We start from the raw sequence: 9,593 nt of genomic DNA, 5'->3' as shown, positions 1-9,593 counted from the left end.
CAAAAATTCAATCAAAACAAAAATTCTCAGTCATTCTGACAAACTCAAACAAGATCATACAATCTCAAAAGGCCTTCAGACTCTGAAGCTATCAGACCACTTGGTTTGAAAATCCATCTAGCTCCTAAACAAAACAGGCAAAACTCAGACTTCTGACTCCAACTCAACTCAGGGAGGCAGCTCACAAAGGAAACAAGATTTCTCTCGTTACAAATTTGGTTAAGCATCAATCGAGTAGAATTCAGGTTTTTCATAATATGAAAACCTTAACAAATTTACAGAAATGCCTTGATGTCTAAGAATCATCAGAACAAATCACAGGTGACCCCATAATTAAGCAGAATAGATGCTGAAGTATAGTTCCGAACTAGAGATCGTCTATCCAGCCACTTCCAATCCAATCCAGATTGAAGAAATCCTAGTTTTGCCCATCCAACAAGCCTCTCCATGGCTAAATAGATTAAAGCTCTGCCAATCTCAACATTAGTATCGATTTCCAGCTGAACCTCATCAGTTGAAGGTGCTGACGTTTGAATCCAGCATAGATACATCCAGTCTAGCTTGAATCATAGGCAACAATCCAAGTAGAAATCGAAGCCCAATGTTTTGCAGTCCTTTCAGACGTGGCAGTCCCCTTTTGTTTTAAATTGTGTAATAGGCATTTATCTTTGAAACAGTTTGATTTATTTTCAATATTCATTTTGGCCAGAACTACTAGTTTACTGTGGGAAATTGTAAAGTCCTCACCAGTTTGAGGCAAGAAAAGAACTTACTTGGGAGATATTCCCTACCCAAATTCACAATCACTTGTTTAAATTCAGTAACTTGGGGCGCAAGTTATCTATTTTTCATAAGTCTGTTAGGGTTTTTAATTGCTATCAGTGGCACACTAGCACACCGAAGAAAGTAGACTTGATTTTACCCTACCATCACAAGAACTAAATCTAGACGGGTGAACACAATCATTTTCGCATGACCAACAAATAATGTTGCCTCAGACATTACGTCAAACAAATTTCATTCAATGTAGAATGTTTTCGACAAGGTAGTGGTTTAAGCTTCCAAATCTGCAACGTTGGCAATCACTACCTGGGACTGTTGGATTAAATGGCATTTTCTTTACAAAATTTTCAAGCTCATCCATGTACCCCCATTGGCTATAGAGTTCAACCATGCACTCATAGTGCTCTAATCTAGGTATAGTACTGTACTCATTGGATCGAATCAAAATACCACCCACCCAACTCAACAAGACCTTTATATGTACAAGCATGTAAAACACCTTGAAATGTTACTTCTCCATCAAACCAAACAATTTAAGTACTTCTCTCCCCTTATAGTTGTGACAGCATTCCAAAATCATGGAGTTCCACAAAATTACATCTCTTGAAGCCCTCTCTTTGAAAACCATGATAGCATACTCAATAGAACGACACTTGGAATACATGTCAACTAATGCCCCTTTGACCACACTATCGATTGTGTAACCATTTCTGATCATGAAACAGTGAATTTGTTTTCATTGGTCAAGTGCAAAAATATTTGCACAAGCTTCTAGGAGAATTGCAAACATAAACTCATAAGGTGTTTCCTCCAATTGCATTTCACAAATATTGTCATAGCTAGTTTGCTCTGGCCATGATGAGCATAGCTACACAACAAAGCATTCCAAGAAACTCTGTCTTGATGTTGTCTAATTTGGTGAAACCAGTCTGTTTTGGCACCTCTCAAGTTCCCACATTCACCATACATGTCAAGAAGGCCATTTCTAACGAAGATAAAGGAATAGAAACCATGTCGGTAAATGAATCCATGAACATGTTTTCCCATTTCAACATCCGAAAGGCTAGCACACACCTTGAGGCTTAACTGAAGAGTGGCTTGGTCTATATTTTTCGTTGTGTTCACCATCAGGACCTCTTCCCATTGGAAGTAATGAGTGTACCCTGCCAACATTGCATTCCAAGTTACGACATTGAGTTCAGGCATTTCATTGAAGAACTCCTTTGCCTTCCATGTTTGTCCACTCATTGAATATCCTAAAACAATTGAAGTCTCATAAATCAAATTTTTCGACTTGGGCTGATCGAAAATTGCACAAGCATTCTCTAGTTACCCACACTTGGAGTACATATTGATAAGGGAGCTCAAAACAACCTTATCATTTTCAAAACCTATTTCAATTATAGCTCAATGAATCTGCATTCCCTCTTCAAGTGCACAAATACTCCAATAAGCAACAAGAGTACTAGAAAATATGAAATTCAATGGTCGTACAACTACCGCAAACATCTGGAAAAACATCATTATTGCATTTTTTTCCATCACCCATCTCGAGATACTGCCTCACAGTTATATTCCAAGATATGCCATTTGGATTCTGGATCTCATCAAATATTCCACGAGCATCCCTCATAACCCCACATTTCCCATATATGTCAACAAGTGAACTCTCTAAAATCACATTCCCACCGAAACCATACTTGAAAATAACTGCATGAATTTGCCTCAAAAGCCAAAGAGCCAAAATTGCAACACATGACCCAAGAACTGTTAAAATATCAACCCCAGCTTAGCCCATTTTGAGGAGCAATCTCTACAATGTTCTAGAAGCACCATAAGTGTAAACAACAAGGTGATAATGTCTGTTACCACTACAAATATCTAGAATAATATATATATATATATATATCAGTCCCGATCTCTTGGACCACAGGAGTCCAAGAGATTGTGGTCACCCACCGTTGGATATTAATCTAATGGTTCAAAATGATATATATAAATGCAATATGACATAAATGATTATTACCCGATTCAAGTCATAAATGAGTGAACAGTTGAATTTACATCCAACGGTGAGTGACCATAAATCTCTTGGACTACAGGGGTCCAAGAGATCAGGACTATATATATATATATGTAGATCAATCTAGGAGAGAACGAAAGTAATAACTGAAGTATAAAAGCCCAAGTCGGTGGAGTAAGCAAGTTTGTAGCCAAATTGAAGCTTGGAGAATTATCTAGAGAAGAAACAATATGTGGCTAGGAGAAGAAGTCCCAAGTCGGTGGAACTTGGCAAAGTCGGCTAGGAACAACTATAAATAGGCATGAAGCCATGCATTGTATAATCAACCAATCAAGAAGTGAAGAGTATCAATAAGAAGAGTGAGCAATAAGCTATAGAATTAAGCAGTCTTTGTGAGATGTGTGAGTGTTTTAGAGTTTATCTTTAGAAGTGAGAAAGAGTGCTTGTAAGAGTTGGTGTTTCCTTTGAGAGTTGTCTTGTTGTAATATTTTGTGAGTCTAATACAAGTAAATTGTTTACTTGTTTTGTCTCCAACAAGTCTATATTAGAGTTGTGTACTCTAATTTGCTCAACAATTGGTATCAGAGCGGTACAGTCAGTGACTGATTCTGCAGGAGCTTTCTTGAGGTTTGAAGAGTTTGTCTCTACAAGTTTGCATCTTTAGATCAAGCTTGTTCGGTACTTTCTGAATTATGCCGACACGATGGGTGGGTGATCTTCACGTAGTTGGAGGACTCATGAAGCTCAACAACAAAAATTACAACACATGGGCAACATGTATGGAGTCTTATTTGCAAGGTCAAGATTTTTGGGATATCGTGGGGGGCAATGATGTTACACAACCACGAGAAGGCAAGAGTGACATTTTGCGTAAGTGGAAGATCAAAGCAGGTAAAGCTATGTTTGCCCTAAAGACAACAATTGAAGAAGAAACATTGGAGCACATAAGGAAAGCCAAAACACCAAAGGAAGCATGGGACACCTTTGCAACACTTTTTAAAAAAAGGAATGACACAAGACTACAGCTTCTTGAGAACGAGCTGCTATCCGTTGCACAACGCAACATGACAATTGCTCAGTACTTCCACAAGGTAAAGTCCATATGCCGTGAAATTTCTAATTTAGATCCTACTGCTGCTATTGTGGAATCTGGGATAAAAAGAATAATTATCCATGGTCTGAGACCTGAATACCGAGGCTTCGTTGTCGATGTGCAAAGGTGGCATACTCAACCATCACTTGTTGAGTTTGAAAATTTGCTTGCCGATCAAGAAGCTATGGCTAAAAAAATGGGAGGGGTCTCATTAAAAGGTGAAAAGGAAGCATTTTACACCAACAAAAGTAAAGGCAGCTTAAGCAGCACGTTGGTGGTGGATCTAAGTAGAGGCTTCGTTCAGAGGTTGCTATTGGTCTCGCACTGCAAGCGTATGCCCATTTGCTCAAGGATAAAGAGGTTGCCAAACGGTAGGTGCAAGCTTCTGAGGCCAAACTTGAGGTTTAATCTGGATGCAGCGATCAAAGCGGCTAGGGATGCCGAAGTGGCATAGGCGACAGTGGAGGTGGCGGTATATGCTATGGAGCGAGTGAGAGCCGAATAAGTGTGTTGAGCCAATTCTTAACAACTAAAATGAGTTATTAAAAACAGCAACTTTAATTCTCGCAAGTGCACGAACCGTTTATAGTATAGCTTATGTAAATACGAGGTCGATCCCACGGAGAATGGTAACTTGGTTCCAAGTTAGATTACTTAGAATGCTAGAAAAAAAAACATAAAACAAAGAAACTGACTAACTAGCTAAAGGCAAGGTCGAATTCAACAATGCCTCTTGCTAATTACTCAAGGTCTAGGACAGAATCCTAGCACCACACACGCACTCGAATTGGGGGTTTTGTTGTTGAAATGAAAAGAAGAAGGTGAAATGAAAGTACTCGAAATTAAACACTAGCAGCAATCAACAAGTTGTGAAACAATGATTGAGAGATGTTAGAGCCTTGGAATCCACCACTAGTTTTCCTATCCAAGTTATGAATGCATAGAAATTGACTCAAGCTTCATCAACAATAGATTATCGCATACAAGCCTATGGTATCTAGGTGCAGGATGCATGATTCTCCTAAGGCATGTGATTATGCATGGTATCTACACAACACGTGATCTCTAATATGCAACCTAAGCATGGTATCTACTTAGAATAAAGCATACAAGAGTCATTAAGCTCCTTGAGAATATGATAATCACACAAGTCCTAGAACATGGTATCTGTCCTAGTCAACTTATGGTTATTAACCCCTTGAATGATTCTTAGGCCATTCATGTGTTGCTTGTGAAAGGAGAGTAGAATTGGTGAATCTAAACCCCTTCCCAACCTGTGCTAGATGCATAAAATCCTAGTTAGCTACTCCAAGAAAACATACATCAAGCACATAATAAACTGGAGATTAACAACTTGATAATAAAAGCAAGGAAATCAATTAACTATAAAATCATCCATAACATTGAATATTCATGACTAGGGCTTCATCCTAAGCCCTAACTAAATGGATTAGTTAGACATAACTATGAATACAGAAAATAAAAATACATAGATAGGATAAAGAGAGGAGAAGAACTAGATGATGGCAGCAAGGAAGTTCCCAGGACAGCTCCAAGCTCCCTTGACAGCTCCAAGCTCTCTTCTCTCTTTGTGGTGAATGTGTGTATGAGAGTATGGATTATGTGAATGTGTGTGTCTGACTCTCCCCTTGAATGAGTGTGCAAACTCTCTATTTATAGAGTGAATTTCGAGCTCCCCTTTGGCTGGTGAAGCACACTTCTCTTAGCTGCTCCCAACTGCTCCAGCTGACCCATACTTGGCTGCCCATGCTTGTCTGCCCATGCTTGGCTGCCCATGCTTGGTCTACCCATGCTTGTCTGCCCATGCTTGTCTGCCCATGCTTGCTACCATGCTTGTCTACCCATGCTTGTCTGCAGCTGACAAATACATGTGTGGCTGCCCATGCTTGGCACATGGCTCTAGGGATGTAGTCACATTAAAAGTGATGGCAGCCAACATGACATTTCTGTGGACTTAGTTCAGTCTTTGATGTGCTGAGGGGTCCAGATATATCAAATTGGGCTGAAATTTGGATATGTTATAGTAGACACCCATTGGAACAACTTCTATCAAGGATGTCTCCTCATCCACCCTGTGTAAGTTGCTGAAATGAGGCCTGCAAGATGACCCACGAAACTGGACTGACAAGGAGTGTGGCTCAAATTGGTTTTGTCTTTAAGCTCATATTCCTCTTGTGCCACTCAGCCCTTAACATGCATGAATTGTATCAAATGTCATCCCCTTGCTGTCTTAACCTATAAAACACACAAACAAAGGTAAGAGACTGAAAATAAAGAGAAGCTAAACAAAATTACTAAGCAAAGAAGGCATGCAAATGTGTGAAATTATGACCTTATCAAATACCCCCAAACTTAGATTTTGCTAGTCCTCAAGCAAAACAAAATAAAACTACAATTTAGGAAACAGGAAATAAGCAACTAGCCTTCCAAACAATATCCTCAAAGAATCACAGCATTGGCCCCAAAGAAACACAACAATCACAATCTAAGTTCCACACATGATTCAAGAGAAAGCAAAGCTCACAATGACACCCTTAAGTGTAGTGTGTGAATGCCAAATCAGAACAACACCTGCAACTCAGAAAAGTACATGCGCACACACTTCTATCAAAATCAAGAATTCCAAACCCCATAAGCTCATTATCAAATCAGCTCTCCACAGTAATACCATACAATACCAAGGATCAAAAGGACTTTGCAAGGGTTGTAATGAGGCTTAGGGTAGTAGTTGAATGGAAGAGGGGATATGGATATATAACAACATCTTGAGAACAACTAAAGCATAGGTAAGAGCATGAGAGATGACTGAACTTTGTAACAAGCAAGGAACACATACATGAGCATATTTTGAACATAATTTCAGCACCTTCATATCTGTGTATTTTGGCCTAATTTTGTGGCTCTTTACCCTAGATCACCATGATCTTCTCTTTTATAACACCCTAGGGCCGTGACTACATTGGTCACACTTCATTACCTCTTTTGATTAGTTACCAATACCCCCCAAACTTATTTCTTTTCAACACTTGGGTTATGGCACTAATGATTCACTTTTGCTCCAAAAACCTTGCATTCTTTATAACTCTCTTTTGAAGATAACTTTAATTGCTCAAAGAATAAGTAAGAATAAGAACACAGAGGTTCATTATGGTAGGAATGGTTTACACAAAGAGAGGATTAACGTAGGCTCAAATGGGTTGACTAGGGATGAATACATGTAGAGGGATGGTTAGAAAAGCTCAAACGGTTCAAACATGGCCTAAATCACTTCCTAAGCATTGTATGGCAACAAAACGTCTCAAGAGATATTCAAATAAGTTCTAGAGTATGAAACCAAGATCATGAGATAAGTAGAATTGCATAACATCTCCAAGTAGCAAGAAATTGGACTAACTTGGCAAAGTGCTCAATAAGTGCAAGGATGGCATGCAAGACAGAGTTAACTCAGAACCACACAAAGTCCTTAAACAATGACTATCAATTTTTGAGAAACCATATTTGTATTAGATCCAAGTCTTATCATAGGTGTTTGGAAGGATAACAAAACAAAACACAAAATCCTGCGTTTTTGGCCATTAAACACACTCAAAATTTTAAAATTTGATAATTTGAAAGAAACTAACTAAATCCTTCCCCCCAAACTTAAATGAAACATTGTCCTCATTGTTTAGAGTGTAAGAAAAAGCAATGCCTCATAAATGAAAGGAAAGAAGACAAGGGAAAGACATAACCAAAGGTTAGAGTTCAGAAAAACTCCCCTTTGAAGCGATTAGGACGCAAGCAAGCTTCCTTGCATATTCTATCTTCTCCTCGTCACCTTGGGTTGCCTCCCAAGAAGCGCTAAGTTTCACGTCTTCAGCCGGACGTCCAAACTCTAGTGAGCTTTAAGAGAGTGGCTCAGGTGAACTTTGCTCCTGGTCAGATTTGGACATGCACACACCAAGGAAGTCAATTCAGTGCTTTCAATGGAGATAAAACTAAATACAAAAACTGAATACTAAAAGAAAAACCAATGAAAAGAAACAAATGAAACAAACAAAAACAAAACAATCAAAGTAATCTAACTATAGCACCATCGTTACCGATTCCCCGGCAACGGCGCCAAAAACTTGTTGAGCCAATTCTTAACAACTAAAATGAGTTATTAAAAACAGCAACTTTAATTCTCGCAAGTGCACGAACCATTTATAGTATAGCTTATGTAAATACGAGGTCGATCCCACGGAGAATGGTAACTTGGTTCCAAGTTAAATTACTTAGAATGCTAGAAAAAAAAAACATAAAACAAAGAAACTGACTAACTAGCTAAAGGCAAGGTCGAATTCAACAATGCCTCTTGCTAATTACTCAAGGTCTAGGACAGAATCCTAGCACCACACACGCACTCGAATTGGGGGGTTTTGTTGTTGAAATGAAAAGAAGAAGGTGAAATGAAAGTACTCGAAATTAAACACTAGCAGCAATCAACAAGTTGTGAAACAATGATTGAGAGATGTTAGAGCCTTGGAATCCACCACTAGTTTTCCTATCCAAGTTATGAATGCATAGAAATTGACTCAAGCTTCATCAACAATAGATTATCGCATACAAGCCTATGGTATCTAGGTGCAGGATGCATGATTCTCCTAAGGCATGTGATTATGCATGGTATCTACACAACACGTGATCTCTAATATGCAACCTAAGCATGGTATCTACTTAGAATAAAGCATACAAGAGTCATTAAGCTCCTTGAGAATATGATAATCACACAAGTCCTAGAACATGGTATCTGTCCTAGTCAACTTATGGTTATTAACCCCTTGAATGATTCTTAGGCCATTCATGTGTTGCTTGTGAAAGGAGAGTAGAATTGGTGAATCTAAACCCCTTCCCAACCTGTGCTAGATGCATAAAATCCTAGTTAGCTACTCCAAGAAAACATACATCAAGCACATAATAAACTGGAGATTAACAACTTGATAATAAAAGCAAGGAAATCAATTAACTATAAAATCATCCATAACATTGAATATTCATGACTAGGGCTTCATCCTAAGCCCTAACAAAATGGATTAGTTAGACATAACTATGAATACAGAAAATAAGAAATACATAGATAGGATAAAGAGAGGAGAAGAACTAGATGATGGCAGCAAGGAAGTTCCCAGGACAGCTCCAAGCTCCCTTGACAGCTCCAAGCTCTCTTCTCTCTTTGTGGTGAATCTGAATGTGTGTATGAGAGTAATGGATGAAGTGAATGTGTGTGTCTGACCCCTCGAATGAGTGTGCAACTCTCTATTTATAGAGTGCAATTTCGTCCTCCCCTTTGGCTGGTGAAGCACACCTCTCTTAGCTGCTCCAACTGCTCCAGCTGCCCATACTTGCCCATTCTTGCCAACTGCTCCAGCTGACAAATACATGCTTTGGTATGGGTTCTTTATGGAAAGCTTGAATTTTGTTCATCTTTCTGAGCTTCTGAGCTGATTTGACTCCTATGTGTGGCTGCCCATGTGTACACATGGCTCTAGGGATGTAGCCACATTAAATGTGATGGCAGCCAACATGACATTTCTGTGGACTTGGTTCAGTCTTTGACGTGCTGAGGGCTTCCAGATATATCCAATTGGGCTGAAATTTGGATATGTTATAATAGACACCCATTGGAACAACTTCTATCAAGGATGTCTCCTC

General features: G+C 39.0%; 1 pseudogene; it reads right to left on the bottom strand.

Annotated features, from left to right (window-relative positions):
• Positions 1-1,021: 1,021 nt before the first annotated feature.
• On the bottom strand, positions 1,022-2,619 carry LOC117625658 (annotated as a pseudogene).
• Positions 2,620-9,593: the final 6,974 nt, after the last annotated feature.

The sequence above is a fragment of the Prunus dulcis genome, chromosome 4 (genome assembly GCF_902201215.1).
Source record: "Prunus dulcis chromosome 4, ALMONDv2, whole genome shotgun sequence".
Classification (NCBI taxonomy): Eukaryota; Viridiplantae; Streptophyta; class Magnoliopsida; order Rosales; family Rosaceae; genus Prunus; species Prunus dulcis.
The sequence above is the reverse complement of the archived record's forward strand: the minus strand, read 5'-3'. Positions and strand labels throughout refer to the sequence as shown.